The 24,121-nt window shown below is 37.5% G+C and overlaps 1 protein-coding gene across 1 annotated transcript in view; it reads right to left on the reverse strand.

The window, feature by feature from the left end:
- Window positions 1-22,033, reverse strand: part of LOC149948838 (neuropeptide F receptor-like) — a 34,023-nt gene extending 11,990 nt beyond the window's left edge. The window contains exon 1 of the mRNA XM_090172735.1: window positions 21,866-22,033. The gene's annotated coding sequence lies outside the window, so the exon portion shown is untranslated. The remainder of the gene's footprint in view (window positions 1-21,865) is intronic.
- Between the last annotated feature and the right edge of the window lie 2,088 nt (window positions 22,034-24,121).

The following is a 24,121-nucleotide window of genomic DNA, read 5'->3' on the forward strand; positions in this document are numbered from 1 at the left end:
GTAGACGTTTTCGTGTTCGACCAGCCCTTGTAATGGCTGCCAAATGAGACCGGGGACCCCGCATTGTTCGCGGATGCTCCTAATTTCTAGAAGGCCCAAGACACGTGTTAATACTCTCTTGGGGGAGCGGGTTTAAACGTGAAGCGGTGCTGCGTTTATACCAAATATAATTAATAAAAATTGTATCCGGACACGAAGAAATGATCCCACGCTACAACCTAAGATAAATCCGGGTACACGTTTGGCTTTCACTATTGGGGCCAACGTTAAACTTAAAATCTTAATTAAAACTTTGTCTAGGGGTATGGTTAAATATTAGAAAGGTCAAAAGGTTGCCAATGAAAGTTTGATTTTATGACACTTGTAAAATAAACTACAAAACTAAGCTAATACTACGGTGCACCTAGATTATTAACTACTTGTGACTTACTACTAAAAACTAAAACGTATACATGTAACAAACCCGTTAAGCGGGTTGAACTAATTATTTATAACAAAACTACAACGCACTCTCGTTAGGCGTGATGCGCTGACGAAGAGTTCCGTTAGGAATATAGTTTCCTTTTGTTTGTCTTTAAACAATTATATACTCAAATTTTGAAGATTGCTGCTGTACACGAACCAGTTGAAGCCTCTATGATACTCTAATTATCGTGCTGGGGCGTTGCGCCGCACCATGATGGCCGTTGGTGAAATGATGGAGGTATGGCGGCGGAGACGACGGCTTTACTTGAGCTCTGGTAGAGTCTACTGCCTCTTTAAACTCCTCCAAACCCCTCTCTCTTTCGAGTTTCATTTCATTCGTGGTTTAACGAAAATAGTTTTACTTTTCTTCTCAATCAAAATCACAACCGGGCTTAATCATTATTTTTCAAAACACGAGCCCGTTTTTAAAAAGCGCGCGCCTCGATCGAGAAACTTCAAATCTCTGCGCGAGTCTATTTTTTAATCCTCGAACATCTTTCAAAAGTTTTCCATACATATATTACTAACAATTTTGTTGCTAAGGGAAAGAGAGCTCTAAAATTTCCAAATTTGTCGAACAATAGATAAATACAAATTAAACTGAAAACATTGGCAAACTTTTATTTACAGTAAAATTAAATTAACGAAGGTGGGCTAAGGGAGATAAAATGGAATTCGTGAAAGCCAAAACTAGAGGGAAATATGCCACGGCCGAGCGAGAATCGGCACTTCATTCAATGAAAAAGAACCGCTGTATATTGGAGAATACTAAAGCATTCGCTTTTCGGACGCCAAAGCGTTCACTTTGTAAAGGTCCTCAAAAATAAAGCTATTTTTATCGGTTTTAAATAGACTCTGTTTCACTAGTTATTCCACCAATTCGATCAAACGATAGTTAGTGGATTGTTTCAGTCCGATTCGCTAAAATCAAACGCTCTCCTAAAATTAAAATTGTTACGGGAAGAAATAAACCGAAATTCTTCATTTGCTACGGATTCTGCCTTGTAGAAGGTTACTTGTTACGGGAGTTTCGGAAATTCTCCGCAACGCTGCTGTCGCAAAAACCATTTGCTGGTCAGGTTTTTTTTCAGTTATATATCCAGATAGGAACTACTAATATTAATCCAAAGTAACGTGCTCGAAGACTTGTAAAAGTAAGATGCTGTGACGTAAGAGGCAACATGTTCTATTTTTTACCAAAAGTAGCTTAAGACTTTTGTTTTTACTTTTTATTCATTTTATTTCATAGAAACATCCGTAAATGAAAAAATTGTTATATCCTTTCCGCTATTAAAAACGTTACCATGGAAACCTAATCTCGTGATCGCGAGGAATTCCGTTTCCCATCTATTGTGGTTGGAAGTGACGTAATTAGCGTCATATCCCATGAACCAGGTTTCATTAAAGAAAAGCATACTCATGAGTGATTATTACCTCTCCGAGGGGACTTTGTACCCTAGGAGGGGTTATACAACCACCTGTCCGTCTGTCTGTCAGGCCTGCGAACGCATTTTCGATGCAAAGGGTAATCACTGCGTACGCAGTTTCTTAGAATCAGGGAAAAGGTTTTTCCAAAAGCGCCCTCTTTTTGTCATTGGGTGTAGTATAATTTTTTAATCGGTCGGGATTCGAACCCGAGCCCTCTTGAACGACAGGTGAGCGTTCTACCGCAGAACCACGGATACAGTTACGCTTCACTGAAAATTAAAAACTCTTCCGAGGAGAGGTATATTTTGGCTTGCCAGCTTGTGTTACATATAGCATAGCGCCGATTTGATTTGGGTCGGCGGCGGCGTTTCTCTAAATTCACCCGGCTAACCGATTTTTCAAAAATTCTAGGCGGCGTTGGTTTTTTTCGGCGGCGGCGCCGTTAAGGGGCAGAAGTTTCTTCTCTATTTTTACAAATTTCAAAAAAAAATCTAAATATTTTTGAAGAAAATAAAAATAAAATTACGTAGAAAATCTAAAACAATTCGGCGGTGGGATCAAAATTTATCGGCGGTGGTGTCGGCGGCGCACCGAAAAGTAAATTAAGCATAAGTAACACAATAACAATGAGTATGACAATTAACGAGATTTACAACCAAACTGATTTTTATAGTTATTGCGTAATCAAGATGTTTTCTCAGCACAGAGCCCTCTAGTGTCCAAAATATGCGAGACTTCCGCTAAGCCGAAATATATCTGGTTTCCGATAGATAGGCGGAACATTAGGCTAAAATGATAAAAATTAAAAAAGTTTTTCTCGGCGCCACGAGCTCATGGTTTTTTATCACGCGTGATTCGCACGCGGGCTTCGAAACAAAGCCAAAGCCCCTCGCGACTCCAGAACGTGCTCTCCGATATTAGTCTTAAATTTTTATCGAAAAGTAGTCATCCAAAACGGTAAGTCGCGAGTCCAAGTCACAGCTTGAAGAGAGTATCAGTGCCGAAAAAAGGTTCGGTTAGCCTACTTAGAGGGAGTTGATCCTCTCTCATACCTCCTCTTTTTATTTTTCATTTTTTTTGTGATGTGATGATGCTCTCGGAATGTTATTCCACGCGTGCGTCTAGATGGCGCTGTAATAAAGGTTAAAGCCTTGGTAAAGTGACCGAAATAGAGCGCAATTTTCTCGCCTAAGTCGATGGCTTATTTTGCGCCTCTTGTACGCTTGTGTTTTTTTAATATCTCGCTGTTTCTCTTTACGATGTATAATTTCCGTTTACGCCGCTGCGGCTGTGTTTAGACTTCGGGGAATTCCTCGAGACACGTGTCCAAATATTCCCCATCGCGCTCATTTGCGGCTTTCGACATGGAAGACGCAAAAACAAAAAAAGACACTTAAAATGATTGACTCGAGTTTACGTCTACGCTCGCGTTTATCGCGGAAGCTTTCAATGTCCGCCTTTTCGCGTCTCAATTTCCTCCCTTTTATTGACTTCTATTGCCATTTTTAAAAGCCCTTTAAACCTCGTTGACATCTGAAATATTATCTACGAGCGAACTCGGCGCTTCGAGATAAAGATGTGGAGGAATCTCCTTCGAAAGCTAAACTTTTCTGGAGACCAAGGCCTATTGAAAATTAAATCGCTTTCATCATGAAAACGGACGCCTACTTCGGAGAAATAATTATCAATAGAGTGCTTTCAATTTGAAACTCATGACGTCACCAATGTTATTCGCCTGTTGAGAACAACCTGCAACAGTCATCGTGGCCACGGTGAACACTACAGCTGTGACGTTTTAAAAAACGTATCAAACGAAAGCGCTTTACAGGTGATTCCGAAAAAGATCGGTGGTCACATGATTTTATTACTTTCTGTCGTATGGTTATTGTATTTAGGCACTTTTTTTTTTAAATCGCGCGAGCCACAATCTACTATTATATCAAGAGCACGTGCCCAAATAATTACTCTTTTTTATACGTATTTTTCGATATTATATTTCAGAATAGGCGCTAGCACAAATTATTCATGTCTTATTCAACTTGTTAAAATGTTCCACGCGCTCTTTAATATTTCAGCGTAAAAGGCTCGCGCATTTTTTTTTATTTCATGGAGCACGCGCAAAATCGCTCGAGCCCGTTTACGCTAAAATATCAAGACGCGCGTGGAACGTTTTAACAAGTTGAATAAGACATAAATAGAATTTATGCTAGCGTCTATTACCAATTATTCAATCGGAACTTAAATACGACTATTAAAAATACTAGCTTCGTTTTTGATGTTACTTTTTTTTTCAAATTTGAGATTAGAGACGCGTTATCACTGGTAGCTATCGCCATCAACGTAACTTGGTAGTCATTCTACCTACCAACAAAGATAACCTAAAGATGCTGGTCCTTAGTAGCTGAAGTAGTGTTTCGTCTAAGCATACGCCTTGAGCCGTCTTAAATGGACACAGTATCGTTTGAATCTCAGTAATTTCCCGAATTTGATTGGTCGCATCTGCTATCACGAGGAGATGACACTTCAAATGATTCCGTAGTCCTTCAAGGTATTTTGAAAATTTCCTATTTTCTACATCAAGACATCGTAATACGAAAACGGGGTAGAAGAATATATTAATAGTAATAAGTATGTTAACTACCAAAAATTATCATCGATCTGATTGCTCAATCAAGGTTTAGTTCTCAGCACAAACCTGCCTAGGGTCAAAATATGCTCAAGGCTAAATATATTACTACCAAGAACTATAATATTCTACAAATTCAAGTCAGAGATCGACCTACGTTATTAGGAATCCCCTGGCACGTTTCCCAACTAGGAGGGCTATATTTTAACGACGCGATCAGAACCCAGGGCCAGCAGAAACTCCAGCCATACAGCCTCTACTCTAGGGATAAGGGTTTAGTTGGTTAAATATTATTTATGCTCATTTAATATTATGTGTCTTTTAGTTACGTCTAAAGTAATTTTAACACTGTCAATAAAAATCTTATTTTCAGTAGGCCTATGTTATACTTTTGAAATTAAAAGTTTTGGTTTGATTATTGTGTAGTTGAATTTAGACAACGGACATACAAAGGCTGACCGTTGGGGATGTAAAGGCTTTAAGAAATAATTTAGCCCAGGGCCGGCCTGGACGCGATGACTTGTAATAATTTTGAAATTAGCTTAAACTTGCGCAAAATGATAATTTTATAATATAAGGACACAACGTAATGGTCTGGTGCACAATAGACCATTCTATAAAATACTACTTATGTGCTTATTTACTTTTGTGTATAGGGAGGAAGAACGTTTGACCCGATTTTCCATGAACCAGGGAGGCTCAAGAAAGTATTATCTGGCAAACCTGCCAACCTAGTTGCAGAGAGGGTGCTAGTTGTCTGGATAAATAATGGAGATTTGATCAAAATCTTACTCATTTAACGGTTATAATTTTATAAAAACCATTATAAATAGTTAAACTAAAATTAAAATCAACGACGGATACTTCATACAACCATGAAGTATCCGTCGTTGATTTTAATTTTAGTTTATACATCGAGACCATGGTCACAAAATTTAATTTATACGATTATAAATAGATAATTAACTATATGTCATTAATTTTGTAAATAGTTCAGTTATGGACTTACTATATTTTGAAATATACTATCTTAACGTAGGCTACCTTAGCTTTATTTTAAAAATCAACTTTATGGGTGACGCATCAGAAAATACCAATCAAATAGGAAGGAGCATAAGTAAAATTTTAAACCAAGGAATAATTAAGTCCTACTGAAGTAGCGCTATGTTGTCTTTGAGAAACTGTTTGGCCTGTTTAGCCAGGAATTTATAGAAAGGTCTATTAAAGGTTTATTGATAAAAAAATGACCCAGGTTCCGGTAACCTTCATGGTACCATTGTCAAGAGTGGAACTCGATTTACGGCTATGGGGGTTTAAATACAATAAGAAATGTGTCGTGACAATTAAAAAATAATTAATGATAATAAAATAAATGGGGGTATTAAAAGAGGTATTTTTCCAATTGTTTACAAAATCGATTCCAAGCCCTAAATTTTCATTAACTGATTTTTTTGCTGTTTCTTTGTTTCTCATTCACGAGAGGCGACTCTCTGATCTGGAAGTTTTCATGAAGTTCCTTATGAACATTTTGAGCATTTAAATGATTTAATGAATATTCTGGGAATTAAAAAAAGCTAATTAAATCGAAAATTACATCCAAAATTTGTTATAATACAAAGGTTTACAACGCCAAATTTTGGTGACTCTTGACTGTAGAAAACCTTGCCGTTGCCTAGGCAAACGTGGTCCAGAGTCCAGAGAACCAAGTGACCAGAATTGGCGAGCCAAAATGCCAGAAATAAAGTGAAGCAATTTCACGCGCTCGGGCCTTTATAATAACGGAGGCAAAGGTCAGTGTCGAAAAAAAGTACGATCAGACAATTTGCATTGAAACAATAGGAAGTGTCATACTTATTGTGAATACGTTATTCTGATTGTACATCTTAAGGTATTCGTTATATCCCGTATGATGTCTCCATTCGAACATTCTAATTAAACTTACTGTTAAAAAAATGTCCGCTGTCTAGTAGATTCGCCGTTTCCCTGAGACGCTCCCGTGACCTAATTAAAACCTTAAGTCTATAATATTTTTCATAAGTGTGTCACTTTGGGGAATATTTTACTGAGAGCTAGTAACGCAGTGACGTCATCACAAGAAGAAAATCTCCCCCTAGCGAGGCGCTGTCAAAGTATACGTGTGCAGTCTGTCTTGTGAATAGCTCGCAGTAAAACTTTTGCATGTGAAGAATAGGAAGTTTCACACTTATCACACTTATGTAACGATGTACACTTATGTTAAAACCTATTCATTTTGTTGGTAATAACATGAGTCGATAAATACTTCTATAAGTGTGACAGTTAGTCGTAATAATTCCCAATAAGTATGTATGAAAGTGACCCAAAAAAGGATACCCAAAAAGATAAGCGCCACTAGCGTGAGAAATACAAAACTTAAAACGTATATTTTCACTGTTCCTGCACGAGACTTGACAAGCCTAAAGTGCACTGGAATTATGTGGTCATTCTAGAAATAGTTATCAGTGAAACCTCGGAACAACTCCTTCCGCGTTGAGTTTGCAAGTTCTCTCCCCACTGGTTTAAGGGGTTTTCCCCCGAGTTCTTCGGTTTCCCCTTCCATAAAAACTTGTCGAGGTTAACGGTAATAGTGAGTGTAGGGAGTTGTTGGCTCGGTCTCGTGGCATGCAGGGCTTGCCACCACCCTCCTACGCAGTATAACCCGGCCACCTGAATTAATGGCTTCAAAAGTCGCTTGATGACTTAGGCCTAAGGTGGTGCCTTGGGTATTAGCCTAGCTGATTATTATTATTATTATTATTACCTTAACACGTGCAAGATAGAGAACTGACACACTGATGTGATATATAATAATGAAATGAAAACCACAGAATAGCCGAAACAACTGTAATAGTTAGTGTAGGGAGCTGTTGGCTCGCGTGGCTTGCAGGGCTTGTCACCACCCTCCTACGCATTGCAACCCGGCCACCTGAATTAAAGGCTTTAAAAGTCGCTTGATGACTTAGGCCTATTGTGGTGCCTTGAGAAATTAGCCTAGCTGAATATTATTATTACCTTTCAAAACGCGACTAAATTGCTGGGCCTTTTAAAATTAGTCAAAAGAATCTCAAAGCCCCTCAATAAAGTGATCGTAGTGCCTAATAACCATACGTAACATAATCACTCATAAGTATGCCAGAAACGTTGTTTCGTTAGATAAGTCACTAGTGACGAAATTTGCCAGTTTCAATAACATTACCGGCATCTATCGGTTTAAAAAACTTCCACTGATTAAAATTAGTCTCGCGCAAAAGTATCATCCTGGCTAATTGCGAGAAAATCGAAGCACGCGTCAAAACTATTGAAGCTGGCTCCACTTGCGGTATTTGGAAATACCTTTACATTATTGAAACTGGCGAATTGGGTCATCCATTTTATAGATGGGAAACGGAAATTAGTTAAGCGGATTTTCTGGCTTTGGCAATAGATTAGCTCGCGCCTTGCGATCCCAAGAATTTGGTTTCCATGTTAACGTTTTAAATAGCACAAGGAACATAGTTTTCGTACGGGGGCCCGACCCCGAAAAGCCCCGACATTTTCCCCCGACCCCGACCCCGGTACCGAAGATAAAAAATGAAGTCGGGAGTGTTATGTTTCGGGGTTAATTTTCGGGAATTTATGTTTGAAGTTTGAACTTTGGATTTGGAAAAAAGCTTATTATATAAATTTATAAATACTATAGAATTTTTTATAGTATCATTTTTTACTATAAACCATCTTCCACGAAATTAATTGGTTTTTTATTTATAAATAAGCCAGTATTATTTTTTTCGGCGGTAGCCTTACCTGATCCAAAATATTTTTTTTGGGGATAGCTTAACCCCGACCCCGACTTAATTTTGACTCCGTACGAACATTAAAGGAACATAAGCATTTTCCATTCACGATCCACTAGGTTCATGTAAATGTTATACAAAGCAATTCTTGTAATTATGTTACGTACATGTATGTTATAATCGATCACTATTATAGAAGAAGAATACGATAGAGCGCAACATAAATCAAACATAAAATTGTTTGTTACCATACGTTAACTTAAATTGCTAAGCTTTGAAATAAATGCCCGTAACGCTTTCGTAATTGTAATACCACTTAGTCTCGTGTCTATATGTGGATCAACAAATTTCACATTTATGTCCCGAGGTTTATTTTGGTGCTACGTCTCCCGTTGAAACGTTTTGCTTTCAATTATAAATTTATGTAACTATGACCTCTGAAATTTATGAATTGATCATACAAGTTCGTTAGGGTAAAAATAAAATAATTAAAATCAACCGCTTTCGGTTCTTTAGTTTCTAGATTTTAGCTTGGCAATGCTGTTTCTCAGTAATAATATATAACACCAGGAAATTTTTACTTGAATTTGCGGATTTTTTAATTATTCAACTGGATTTGTGAATTTTTCTCTTGTATTTTATGGATTTGTGAATTTTTCTCTTGGATTTTATGGATTTGTTAATTTTTCTCTTGGATTTTATGGATTTGTGAATTTTTCTCTTGGATTTTATGGATTTGTGAATTTTTCTCTTGGATTTTATGGATTTGTGAATTTTTCTCTTGGATTTGTGGATTTGTCAAAAATCCAACAGTATTTTTATTTAATATCAATAAATATAGGATTTTTCCATGTTAGTTTTATTTTTCTGTGTATTTTTAGGTACGAGTACTGGATGAATGTGCATTGAAGTTTGATGGATCGCCATAGTTAAAACAGCCTTAGCGTTCCTCCAATGGGATTACTAGCGTTTTCATTTTGCCATCATCTAAGCTATTTCAACTCAAAATAAATGAAACTAAAACATTTGGTTTGTTTAGACGACTACTGCCCCTAAATATTTGTTTACCTGCTATACAAATCAATTCAAACGTCTATGGAATAGTAAACCGATTTACAAATCGCCCGTAGGAAAATAAACTTTGAAAAGTTAAATTTGAATACCGTTATGCGGGAAGGGAATAAATACAATGTATTAAAGAAGCAACTTTTAAGACTATTATGTTACGTAATAACTATAAAACTTAGGAAAAATTCTGAAAAAAAAACACGAAAAAATATTTGTCGACGTTTTTAGATAATTTAAAAATTCCGTGTTTGGCGCCATCTAGTAAAACTTTGAATACCTAAAAATTGGCCTTTAATGGCGTTACCCCCGCGAGAGGATATTCTTATTTCGCGGGATGTGTATCGGTGGTAAAAGACACTGAAGAGTCGCCTCTAGATGGGAAATGGTTGATTTCCAAACGTTGAGCACGTTCCCGAAAAAGTTTTTAGCCCAAGTTCTGTTCGCGTCCGCCCACTTACAAGCCCATCCGGACCACTTTATTCGACTACCAGTAACTTCCCCTTCCTTCGCCGGTCGCGTGTACCTATTCAAGTTCTCCGAGAGACCATGACGGCAAACAAAATTGAAAGTCTGACCAACTACTCTGAGAAGAGACCACTTTCCCTTGACCGCAATGTGGACTATTTTTTCTAAGGTTTTTTTTCTTACTCCGGGGTAAATGGTGGATGAAAAATATTGGACATCTCTGGAAGTTGTTTTCCTCGGCCTCGCAACCCGCAGCCTTTGCCCCCATATTTGTAAAGAGCGCCGGAGAATGTCCCTTTTTTGACAGAAAGAATAGATGCTTTTAAGCAGCCGCCCGTGTTATATTGATTGATATCGAAGATACATCGAACGCGACGGCTCCAAACAACAGGTTAAAGCACACTGACGCGATAAAATACGCCTACCAATACTCCATTCTACTCGCGAAATAAAAAATTGTTCTTTATCATCTGAAATACGACATCTACTGGGCATTCGCTAGGTATTGTAGGTATCAACATTTTCGCGATTTCTGTCTGCTTAGCTCAGACCGTTTAAATCGTCTGCTACGTTTTTAAGAAAGGCTTAATAAGTTTAGATACATTTTACGATTTATAAACATGATGGAGAGACTAAACAGGTAATTAAGAAAAAATATATTCGCTTATACTTTGAAATAATAATGGATTAGTAGAATTCAATCAGCTCCTCATGATTTCAAAAGTAAATTTACAAAACTGGATTTCTTCACCTACTAGTAAAATCTGCGGATACCATTTCAACTAAATGGCGAGAATTTCAGGGCTACCAGACGTACGATTGTTATTCTATCAATGGAATCGACGCGGTGTTTTCATCCAAAATCAACAGTCAAGAAAAGCTCGATATTATCCAGCGTTTAAAAGAAAATAATATATGAAAAAAATATCGATTGGATTATGAAGTTCTCGCGAACGAACTTGGCGTTACGTGTAACGACGGCGAGGAATCTCCTGCGATTAATTTTCCCTTTCGGCCAAGGCCTATGGAAAATCAAAACGCAAAAAAAAGTAAAAAATAAAGCTTACTTATAGAAGAATTAATGATGTATTATCGAATTGAAGTATAAAACTGACGATTACAAACCCTCGTTTCGTAATTGAAGGTACTCATTTTGAAATTTGAGCTTAAAAATGCATTTTCACTGGTTTTCAGTAACACCAATTTGCGAAAATTAAATTTCCCTTTCAGGGTGTTAAAATTTTCCTTTTCAGACCAAACTATCCCTCGTTTTTCTTAAACCCTAGAAACGCGATATTTACGTAAAACTTTACTTTGGTAACCTTGTTTACTTAATAGTTATCCCTGTATAGACCCTAATGTAGAAACATCTACTTTCTCAATATATCTCTAATATTGTTTGCTATTTCAGTTTTTAGTTTAGTCCTTTCATGAAGGTTTACAGATTCTATAAACCTCTCGACCTGAATATGAAGTTCACACACACGCCGCAAAACGAACAGGTAAGCAATCCGGGGCCGCTGAATAATCTCGAAAATTATTAGTCTCGAATATGAATAACACCGAAATATTGTACAAAGTGTACTAGTCTCGAATCTGAATAGTCTCGAACATGAATAACCATTAAACTGATTAGCGTCGAAACTGACTAGTCTCGAAAGCTCAATGTGCGCTACTGGAACAGACTTGAAACTGAACACACTCGAATCGGAATAGTTTCGAAACTGATTTCACTCGAATCGGAATATCTACCCGGATTTTTTAGGTAATGATAATCAAAAAAACGTTTTATGAAGGATAGGTCATGCTTATTTTCTTCTTCTTGTTCTTCCTACACGTTTTCTTGCCATTTTCTGGTGCTTGCTTAACCTCTCTATTATCTATTATCAAATCGGAACGTTAAATTGATTATTATAAAAAAACCTCGCTTCGATGCCAAAGGCACTTCATTTGAAATTGGAGAGCAAAAACGCGTTATATCTAATTTATCACCCGTCAACGTAACCTGACAGCCATTCTGCCTACTAAAACGGATAAACTTCAAACTCAAGTCTAGTTTTTTTTTTCCATAAAGTCGAAGTTTGAAGCGGCTTTATGCCCGATGTAGCTTTTCGAAGTTGACGCTCGCCGCGGAAGCGTATAGTTGACGAGTGAAAATAGACCGTATACTCTTTATATTGGTTTCATTTTAGTTTGCGAGAACGAAAGACTTAACTTAAATTTCCATTTAGTTCACATTTTTTAAAGATTTTTTAGCCATTTTTATACACTTTCCTTAAACGTCTTTTCGGGAAACTGGGGGTCCTTTTTTATGGCAACAGATGCGGAGCGTTTTCATCGAGAAAAAGCGAAAGCGGTCGAATTTTGAGGGCCATAGTCTTTTGCTTAACGTATATAAAGTGTGCCGAAAAACTCTTTGACGGCGAACGCCACTTATTCGAGATTTATGTCAAGTGCACTAACCGTTCCTATAGTGGGGAAAAAACGCCAAAAATTCGATAGTCTAAAACTAACGAAACTTGGAAGAGTCCCTTCGGTGAACATTTTTTTTCCATAACTCATCCGGCTTATACGCATTGTAGGTCTGGGTACGATTTTAATTAAGTTCCGTGTACGAAAAAGAAGATTGCCTTTCGCGTCTTAGCCAGAACCTATTTAAGCCATCAATATTCAACTGGAATACCCTAGGTCACCTCCGGCGACGCGTGGGGCGGAGCCAATTTATAGTGACGTAGTCGAAGTAGAACTCGGATGTTATTCATAAGCAGGCCCGGACTGGCCACGTCGGCTGGTCGGTGATCGCCGAGGGCCCCAAATTGCTTATAATAAATTTTTCCTAAAGGTCCTTTAGACGCGTTTGACGTTTCAAATTAATGTGCACGTAGAATCTAGTACATTTTAAACGTTATATGTTGTCCTATAAATAACCATTTAAATTTTTCTTCCATACCCCCACACCGCCCCGTAAGGGGGCCCCTCTTTAAACTCTATAGCCGAGGTCCCCCCAAGGAATCAGTCCGAGCCTGTTTATAATCAGTCGAAGCGTTAGTTATTAAAATGGCGCTTTATGGTTAGGTTTTCTTTTTCCAGTATTTATCATGAATCTATTAGTATAGTTATTATTATAAAAAATTATAACAGATCATTTATTATTTAATAATAATAATAAAACAAACACTGACTCAGGTTTTCTTCGAAAAGAATCACCGAGGCTTAGCCTTTCAGATGTAGTTACTATGTTTAATTTGTTAAAACCCTCACAGGCACTCGATAGAATCGCTTCCAAAAGATCGGAGTTACATTCCTTCATTTTGTATTTTTATTCTTGAAATATTTATAACTGTAAACTTTATTTTTAACAAAATAACGCGAACCATCCGTAAGAAATCATTAAGTATCGCCGCCTACCGACTGACTTTTAAATTGAATATATGAAAGCTGTCTGTTCTTTCAAAATTATCTCTGCGCAACAGCTGAAAGCTCAACCGAAAAACATAGAAATTCATAAGCCGTCTGCTATTTCATATTTAGTTGACGGATATTAAGCCAGATGGCGCTATATTTCCGAATTCGTTCTTATTGGCTTAAAAAAGTAAATCACTCGTGTGGCGCGACAATAGGCTCCGCCCCACGTTCTCTCGGAGTATACTGTGGCTAATGATAGAGTTGAATATTCATGGGTTAAATAGATTCCTGCCAGAACCCAAATTTAATGGCTTTTTAGGCTATCGAGGTAGGGATCCGCGTTGGATTATGTACCGCGCCCCTGGCATAAAAGTATGTTTCATCTGAGCGTGACAGTTTCGTATCGTGGGCGGGTTCATTTATTACTGAAACCATTTCTAGAATTTCATTAGTCGTGGGAAATATTTTTAATAATTTTTTTAAATTTACATTAAAATTTCGAGTATGATCACGCGTTTTTGGTGGAAGTCATTATGACTAATGCACAATCTTTGCCTCGTAATCAGAGTTTTTAAGGTGCCTATTGGCCTGAATTTGACGTCAATTAAACGTATAGCTATCAGCAATTCGACTAGCTGCCACTCACTATGGAACAAATAATTATCGATTTATGTAAATACCTTGCTAAATTGTTACATAACGTGATACGTACGGCACGTCTTTGGTAAAGCTTCCAGTACAGCCTTTGCTGACAGTGCTTTCAGAACAATATCGAAGTAGCACCAACCGGAACAATAGACCTTTCCATAAAATGTTCGTTACGTTAAGAGAGGGAAGGAAAACTGTTTTTGCCAGGATGATTTAGATCAACGATATATATATTATAACAAAAACAGTTCTTCGAACTGAAAAAACAGTTTAGAGCTCGTTAAATGTGCAGCCTTAAAGGGACATATATTATTTTTATTGTTGATTAATATGTCAAATTCATTTAAAGTATTAAAAAATATTCCTGTGAACAACAGAATGACGTCATTCCGCCTTTCAAATCACAGTCCACTGCTCCTCCAATTTTTAACACCAAATCTTTGATCCAATTTTGCCCACAAAGGTATCCATATTTATATTTATTTTCTTCCATACGCATTTAAGATAAAAATTTTAAAATGTATTATTATTATTATGTATTATTTATTTATTGCAGTAATCTGCCAATATACGCGCAGCAGAGGTGGAAATGGGGGGAAAAGATGAGCTCTAAATATACTCCGCGGGCGCGGAGTATTATTACTCATTGTTTTTACCAATCGCTCGACTCTGGAGCTCGGTATGTCGTCTGCTACCGAGTATTAACAAAACACGGCGGATTACAATGAATCCAAGTTATATTGTTAAATTTGTTATATCAAATGTTTAAAGTATAAACGTATTACGTTTACTTAACTAGTCATAAAAGGAGAGGGTATAAATATTAAAAATATGAAAATTTAGTACCGTTTCGATGATGTTTTAGTGTTATAGAGTTTATAGCCTTGTGAACTAAGGCTTAACATTTCATTGACAGCCACAGTAGCGTATCAGGTAAAGATTGTTGTTTATCTTAAAATACTACTAATAAATATTTAAGAATTAACAATACTTTCACAGAGTTGAGTTTGAGTATTGCAATAATAATTCGTTTAATTAGTATCGAAAAGAAATTAAATCAGTTTGAACTCTAAAGTCACCAAGCCTAACCCGAGCTCCGAGTAAAATGTTTGGGGAAATCTTACCCGAAAATGCAAAAAGTACAGCCAACTTATTGTTTAGTTTTAGCGAAATAGGTGGTGGGTGACGTAGAAATATTTTATGGAAAAGCCAATTTCGAGAAAACCCTCATATAGCTGCTCTCTTGTTAAAAATTTGAAGCCGAGGCCTAGCGAAATTTAAAACCTTTCAGAATGAAAACTAACGCTTACTTTGGCCAAATTTTGCGTTCAGTTTGTCAAACCTAGGCAGAGGCGGCGATCGGAAAATATTTCTGTGGGGGCCCGGGCCATTATTTTTTCATCCAAAAATGCATATACTTAAATCTGAAGCAAGAAAATGTACAGCTCTAAATTTCTATATATTTTTAAAAGTGTTCTTTATAATATCTCATCCGGCATGGATTACATTGATAATAAAAGTTAAGTCGATATCTTTAGAAAAATATCTGTGTATATGTCTAGATAATTAAGCCCTTCTTGGCCACAAGGTATTTTAGGTAAAATAGGGTACACGACGGGGCGATTTTCTGTTTGAACGAATCTATCGAAATAAATTTTACGGTTACATCATCTTAATGCTACTCGTATCTGCAATCTCAAAATAACTTCTGTCAAAAGACTGAATTCGGACCCAAATAAAGGCAGTGAGATTATAAATTTTACCCTGGTTGCTATTTTTCCCCAATTTAATTTCTGTGGGGGCTCTGCCCTCGTTAGTTTTTCCCTGTGGGGGTTCGAGCCCCAGAGCCCCCACGGGATCGCCGTCACTGAACCTAGGAGCAACAAACACAAGTAGAACGCAGCTATAGCCTTTAAACATACTAACGCAGTGTTGTGTACAAATTTAATTGGATGAGCCATTACGCTGAACGTTTTACGGGTGGGGGGGAAGACAATTTCCGAATTTTCCCCTTCCGACGGCAGCAGGCGCTATTAAAGCGTCTAACCCATGAAAAATGTACGCGAGAAAATCCACGACTTTTGACGGGTTGCGTTCTCCTTGCGTGAGGTGCTGTGTTTGTGGCTCCTAGGTCAAACCAAGAATGTATTTATTTGTAGTTAGGGAGAATGGCTTTGTTACGACGACCCGCGGGAATCGTGGCCTAATTTTCTGTCAACACGTGTAGGGGGAAGGAAAAACGTCACCGGCGTGTGCTCCAATCGCGTCGGAAGACGTCAGATTGAGAGAACCAATGAGATACCGGGGAAATTTGAAGGGGGCGGAGCTTACTATTCGAGCATGAGGGAGATTGGAAGCGACGATGAAAGTCGCCTCAGCATTGTCATTCTCCCAAACAGAAATAAATACATTTTCGGTCAACATTGCTATCATTCGTACAGCTCTACGGACTAAAATGTCGAGTATTTTTGACATGACCATTTTGGATGTTAACCGTTATCGTAGATGTGAAGAAATATAAGCCCACAAACTCGTAATAAGGGTTATCAGAGTAATAAATAATGTGGAATTTAATTAAGGTCCGTACAATCCAGATAAGCCGGACTCGTAAAAAGTAACCTTTTCCTTTATTTGCCGAAAGTCGTAAAAGAGAAAAGATCCAATGAAGCGATGTATTGGAGAGATATATAAATATATTTATCTCCAATTCAGGAGCCAAATATTCCGGTTTTCTGTAGTGTCGCGGTGTTACCCTCGCCATCATAAATTTATATTTTTCATTTGGGGCCGCTGTGTGACTTTTAAAATAAATTCGAAATGAGAATCCTAAAGTATTTTTACATTACACTGACTTATTAATTTATTTTAACATTAATTTAACCTAATTTTTTAATATATTTCCATTTTTCTCAAATTTCTGTTTTTAGGCTCGCTTGACATTTGGTCTCAGGTACCGAAATTACGTAACGCACAAAATCGAATTTTTCAACTTCCTTTTCCCGTCGTAACGAAGAGTGATATTTTTTAAGATCACCCACCCCCAAAATTACGTTACAAATACCTAAATTACAATAGCACCATGAATCTTAAAATTATGAATTTTATTCAGCAACTAAGCCGATTTATTTATTGTTCTTCCTCTAGAAAATTGATCATACTATTATAAATGAGAAAAACAAGTATTACAAATCTAGTGTACCTTAAATTAATTATAATTTAGGTTCCTCTAAAAGAATTACATTATTTGTGACGTAACATTTTAGCGACTACTCGCGTCCACCTGTAACATTTAAGCCAGGCTCACACTTACTCCTAAAATCGCTTCGTTTAAGATAACTAGTTTTCAAAACCAGCGTGAGACATCGCTTCTTGTTGGTTAGGGAAGCAACTCGTCCAAGTCGGTTCGCTTATAATCGCTTTCAAAACGACAAGGTGGGGAAGAAAATTGCTCGTATTTTCAAAAATAATGGGACTAATATTCTAAATAATGTCAAATATTATTACTGTATGTATAGGGATACATTTTAGTATTTTCAAAATTCTGGTCATAATATGAAATGACGTTAAGCCTTGGCTATAGGCGAACCGGGCTGAAGCGATTTCGCACGTGTGAACCAAGAAGTATTGTCAAAACTGACATTCAAACCGACCTAAATTGGCTTTTAAGCTATATTGTGACCGTGGCTCAAGAAATGCTTGAGAACATAACTAAAACAGATAGTATTATGCCCAAGTATAAACTATTGTCTAAAATAGTAAATCTAACGTGCCTAGAACCGAGGGCGTATTTCAGATATTTTGCCTTTCTTAACCTGCAACTGAGTATAGAGCTATATTAGTACTATTTTATTCAGTCTGAAAGTTATTAATTACAAATTTCAAGAAACATTAGTAGCAAACGACTTATGTCCCTTTATAGTCTGGTAAGCAGGGCCGCCTTATCCATAAGGTAGACTAGGCAAAGGGCCTAGGGCCTACGAAAATTTTAGTAGACATTAGGGCCTACGATTCCGTATAATAGGGCCTACGAAGGTCCGAAAAGTTGGTAAATTAGAACCTAGGGAAAGGTTAAAACGGCTCTGCTGGTAAGTACGGTCAAGGGTGCATGGTGACACCGCGAGTTACGGCGCCGGTGACAACGCCCTTAGTGACAACCCTTTCTTTCCCGAATTTAGCTTATCGAACTGTCTCTGTTTTTGCTAATATACCACTCTATTTTTCGAGACTGTCCAAGAAAGTTGTTAAAATACGCGAAAAAGTAGATAAGTCCATAATTAAAAGGGATAATATAGCTAAATCCTAAACAAATTTGAAGAAATTAACAAACTTACTAATAACTCGTACCGATAGGTCTTCGAGCAACGCGAAACTCGGATCAAATAGATCTTCGAGTAATAAACTAAATTAAAAATAAATAAAATAGCCAGAAATTCCAACGGTAGACCGGTTTCGTTCTATTTGGAACTCATCAGTACCGTGCGGGAAATCTGGCTGGCGACTATCAAATCGAAAAGAAAAACTAAGCCTAAACATTAAAAATTTCAAAACGCGTTGCGTATAGCAACGGAAAGCCGAAAAGGGGGGAGTGTGGTGGAGAATAGTATATACGATAAGTTAAGTTAGAAGAAACCACCTATGGACTATGAGAAGGATGATAAAATACGCGAAAAAGTAGATAAGTCCATAATTAAAAGGGATAATATAGCTAAATCCTAAACAAATTTGAAGAAAATTAAAAACTTACTAATAACTCGTACCGATAGGTCTTCGAGCAACGCGAAACTCGGATCAAATTTTATTTATTTTTAATTTAGTTTATTACTCGAAGATCTATTTGATATTTTTTACTTCTATAGATCTAAATAGATCTTCGAGTAATAAACTAAATTAAAAATAAATAAAATTTGATCCGAGTTTCGCGTTGCTCGAAGACCTATCGGTACGAGTTATTAGTAAGTTTTTAATTTTCTTTAAATTTGTTTAGGATTTAGCTATATTATCCCTTTTAATTATGGACTTATCTACTTTTTCGCGTATTTTATCATCCTTCTCATAGTCCATAGGTGGTTTCTTCTAACTTAACACAAGAAAGTTGTTAGGATATCGAAATCTTTCTTAAGAATGGCAGCTGATATCTTAGCTCGACTTTCAGGCAGATCGAGCCTGTTGATACTTACTCTCTAGCGAGAGTTTCAAAATAACGCCAAAGGCACAAAAACCAAACAAAAAATAAGGCGAAGCTGAAGGGCTCTTTGATGCTTTTTAGTTCCACATCGATATATATATATATCGAGTGGCACTATTGCTATGGCCGAAATGTAGTAGTAGTTGTTGTTGTTGTAGCAGTAGTAATAGTAGTAATAATAGTCTAATGCCGCGACAGCATTAGAGATGGCGCTAGCGCCGAGTGAATTTTATTTTATTGAAAATGGACATAGCGGATTTGGATCACCGGCTAACGCTCTCGGCCAAAGAGAGATAATTAGTTTTGTTTCCGAACTCTCTCTGTTCTCTGTTGGTACTCCTCTTATCTCCGTTGGCTTCTTAATGCGCTTGCGCAAAATCGCTATAGAGGGCAGCATTGCCAGAAGTACGAAAAATATCGTCCCTGTCGATAATGTTGAACCGATTTTTCAGCCGTACAATGGTTTGAAAAAAAATGTTCAATATATTCTGCGACTCTATCATATATACATAAGTACGCCTTTAAATATAAATGACTGCACCTCTTTACAGGTTCGGAGGCGCTGGCGATGGCTCGCGAGTTAGTTGCGGTGGCATAGGTCACCGTTGCTATCTTATTTCCAAAACCACGTATCTCAAAAAATTCGGTTTGAGAAAAAAATGATGACAATTAATGCGTTCGCGTTTCGCTACCTCATTTCTAAAACCAGGTATGTAAAACAATTCAGCTTGGTGATTAAATTTTATCTCGATATACCCATTGGGGCCCTCGGGGGCCCTTATATTTGGGAAATTTATTTCTTGGAAACCGCTGTAAATGATGTCAATTCATGAGGTATAAAATTTTCTCGATAGCGATGCCCATTGTGGCCCTTCGGGTCGATGTGAAACTAATATTACGGCTTGGCCACCTTGTTAATTTTGGTATCTTTCCCGGCGCATCACAGCACTTTTTCCCTATATAGATGGAACAAAATTGCGCCTTTTAAGTAGATCTCGTTTTTCAAGTTTCAAGGACGCTAGGCTGCTCTGTTGTTTCCGTAGCAACAGTTGAAATTGAGCTTCCCAGTAGAGATGATGTAAATATTGATCAAGTTTGAATAATTCTCGCTCTTCTCGTGGCAGGTTTAGTAATAAATGAAAAGCGAATCTGTTGCTAATAATAGATAAGGCCGTTTAGAAGGGACAGCTTCGGAAAATTGCGAAAGCACAACCACCAGTTATTACCACAAGTATAGAATTATTTCCATAAGTGTGTGGCAATAATTACTGATATCTATAACTGAAGGTACGTTGAATCGACATCATACAAAAAAAGTAATGTCTCTAGGGATAAAATTACGTCATTAACAAATTATCAGAAAACATAGAAGAGGAACAGCATCTCGGCCAATTTATTATCTTTACGTAATGCTACGACTTGAGCCTAGTTCAATGAAATATAAATGTTCGCCCAAAGTACCTATAGTCGCTAATCCTCTTTTATATTTTCAGTGATTTAACCAAAGAAAATATGTTCTTATGTTATGACGTCTGTTTGATTTATTGACTCACCGGAAAGCAAGAGCTGTTTCAAACGTCGATATATAGTCTCATCGGCTAACAGAAGCTACAGAGGTTCTATTCCCAAACGGTGGTTAGGTTGGGGAAAAGTTAAATGATCTAATTAACTAGCTAGCCATCATCTGCTAAAAGGGAATAATGCAATTTAAGAGTGAAAACGGGGAAAATGAGGGAAAACGGCCTTTCGCGGGGGAAAATGAGGGAAAAGTGTTCTTTGCACGGGAAAATAGGGAATTTTAAGCTTTTCTGATAACATTGCCTGTTGCAGTTATATTATGAGTCACATATGTTAAAAATATTTTTAATACGTTCCTAAAATGCTGGTAATTTTGATAGTAATGAATGTCATGATTTAAATACCCATTTGCGACTTATATATTTGGGCAAAATTATTCAAATGTAAGTAATTTTGTAATAAATAAAACCTTATATTTGGAATTATTTTCAGAATTAAAATGAATATTTATATAAATTAGTATTAAAAGTTCCAAAATATAGCGAGGGATAAAAAATGAGAATTTCCAAGTCAAAAAAGGGGAAAAGGGGATTTTTCGTTTAATTAAATTATCGCAAACGGGAAATTTTAGATATCAAATGTGGAAGCCCGGTCATTATTCAAGCGAAAGCGATATCCCAATGAGAAACACTATATTTTTAAGATCATGTAATTTTGGCCTCGCATTTTGAAAAAGGGCTTAGCAAAGTTTGGTAATATTTGCCTGATCAGAACCCAACACCTACGCGCTGTAAATTGTACATTTTACGTCATTTGGCGAAGTAATACACTCTGTAAATTTTGTGCCCGGTTTGGAGGGGAAATGGCTCCAATTTTAATCCGCGTTGAGCCTGCGAATTTACATGTTTCATTTTAATAGCCTAGACGGATGCTTTTCTTGTAAGAGAGATTTTATAAACTTTTGGAATTAGTCTAAAGTCCACCAAAAATCAGCGCTTATTCTAGAAAAGGCTCTCCGTTAAATTTTAACACGCGTATAACGAAAAACAGCGACACACTAATGATAAGCTCGTGTTAATGCTGTTCGAACACTAAGCACATTTAGTCAAGATCCGCTATTCCGATACAGAGACAATCAACCGATCAAACAATGTCAATACTCGAATCAATATAATTAATAGCGCGGTTGTAATTGACAACATCGAAACGGTACGACATGCAGTTTAACTTCATTTTATCCTTTCGTTAATTAGACGTAAGACTTACGTATTTCGTACGTTGACTAAATATTTGTGACAAACCCGTCGGTCTGTCAAGTGTACGGTTGGTTAAATCCGCGTGTATAATGACGGAATGTATTTCCACACGTGGACTGTCGATGACGGATGCGCCTCTGGCATATGGGCCGGAAAGTAGCCTACGCCGAGCGTCCAACGAGATCCCCGCTGAATATTCTCGGCCGCTTCTTTGACGCGCTCTCTCCGACTAAATTTATCTCGATCTTCTTTCTGTACTCCGTCTTTGCGCGCGCTCTAGCGGATAAAAGGCGAAACTGAGCGGTAAGCGAAATCTGGTTTTTTCGCGTCACGCTGATGTAGTCGGATGCTTCTTCCAAAAAGGACACGCGAAATCTAGTCACTCGGTGGACTTTTCGATCCTCTGATCGCGTCGGTCGATTTCCCTGGGGAACCCGCGACTACCACCTTCGAAGCAATCTTGGTTGAGCTTACCCTCCAAAAGGTCCGGGCGACTTTATCCGTTCCGCGACGAAAAAAAGGGTCAAACGTTAGCTTCGCGCGTCATCCGTGCCATTTATGAAATCATCCGCGCGGGACCGGCTCCCGACGGGTCTGTTGGCTCCGTCTAAATTAACAAGTGGCCCAAAAAGGTGCTGATCCGAACATTTTACACGATGCGTTTACCCTCAATATGTCAAACGAAAAAGCGAAAAGCGCGCGAAAAATAGAAAGATCGGAATACAAAAGTAGGCATCTCCGCTAGCTAGTAACTGGATTCCCTTCTTCGACGGGTTGCGTTTGTTTATTCGATTCGCGAGTTTGGCAGACTCTCGCCAGAGGTCACCGTCGTCGCTTCTGTCTCTCCGTTTTTCGATTTTTTTGGTCACGATTCCGAATCAAATTCTTTCCAAAAACATTCCAGCGAAGAAAGCGCGTTATCTCACTTTTCCTATTTTTCCTTTTTCTCTCGCTGGCTCTCTTTTATATTGTAGACTTTCAGATTTTGGTGTTGGCCCACCTCCTCCTCCTTTACAAACTCGTTCAGATTTCCTTTTCTCGCGCCCCAACTTTCCTTCGCGGTCCCGACCTCTGGCTCGAGTTCCCCCTATCTGCCTCTATCAGATTTCCAATAGACTCTCGCTGCGTCGTATCATTTTCTTTTCCGCGAATTTTCACTGCGTATACGTAACGTATGACACTTCGTATGGTTTTAACGATAGTTTTCTTACCGAACACTTGGACTTTCAACCGATCTGAATAGTACAAAATCGTTCATGGTAGCGCCAATAATAACGTAAATCGATGTAAATTAAAAAACATTTAAAAAAGTTTAAAAGGGATGTGTTGTTAAGAGACGATTTCGAAAAAAATAAAGTATGTAAATAGCAGGGCTTGTAGTTTAATTAAATTAATGTGGTTTTATTTTCAATTTTTTAAAGTTATTAAATAGTATTGTATAGTTAAAAATTAAAATTTCTATAGTTTATAAGGACCAAATAAATTGTGAAATCTCATAATAAGCTTAATTGATTGAAAGTGAAAGTATATTACAATTTAGACACTACGCGCCTCTGTCCTGAACTAAACATTGATGGCTCCGATTTGAGTTGGGTCGGCGAAGGAGAAAAAATTAAGTTACGTAGAAAAACGTAAAAAACTTTCGGCGGCGGTGGTTCGGCAGCGGTAGGCATGGCCAGACTAAGCAATTTTTCGCCCGTGGTTAAAAATAATATGCACCCCTAAAAAAATGGAGACTAATACTTTGCTTTCGTAGTCAGGTACTCTTCAAAATTGTTAGAATAATAATCGTTAAGCCAAAATATAGTGTTCAATCTTCTACTTTTTATAAAGAAAGTAACATGATCACAGAATTATTTCGGAAATTATTCCTTATATACCAACACAAATTAAGCCCTAAAATATTAGCAGCTTAAAGGGCCACACCAGCGTTTGAAAAAAATTGGTCCGGGTTTACCACGTGGTAGCAGATAGGACCAATCATATTCTGGAAACTGGTTAAATTCAAACGGAGGGGGGGGTCCCATTAATAGATGGCGTCACTTGACTGCAATGGTGAGCTATAAAGTACTAAATAGTGTCTGGGGTATCCTAGCTCCGCAGTGAGCGCTAGCCTAGTAATTAAGTTCCTTACATTTTTTAGAGTGAAAAATTACTTTTTTATCCAGATATTGTACATTAACTTCAGGCCAACTTGTTTATTTCATGCCCGAAAACAAGTTTCACTGATAGCCTTCCACTTTAGGTTTATACTCCGTATTTTCGT

Source organism: Leiobunum rupestre, chromosome 4 (genome assembly GCF_980474605.1).
Source record: "Leiobunum rupestre chromosome 4, qqLeiRupe1.1.hap1, whole genome shotgun sequence".
NCBI lineage: Eukaryota > Metazoa > Arthropoda > Arachnida > Opiliones > Sclerosomatidae > Leiobunum > Leiobunum rupestre.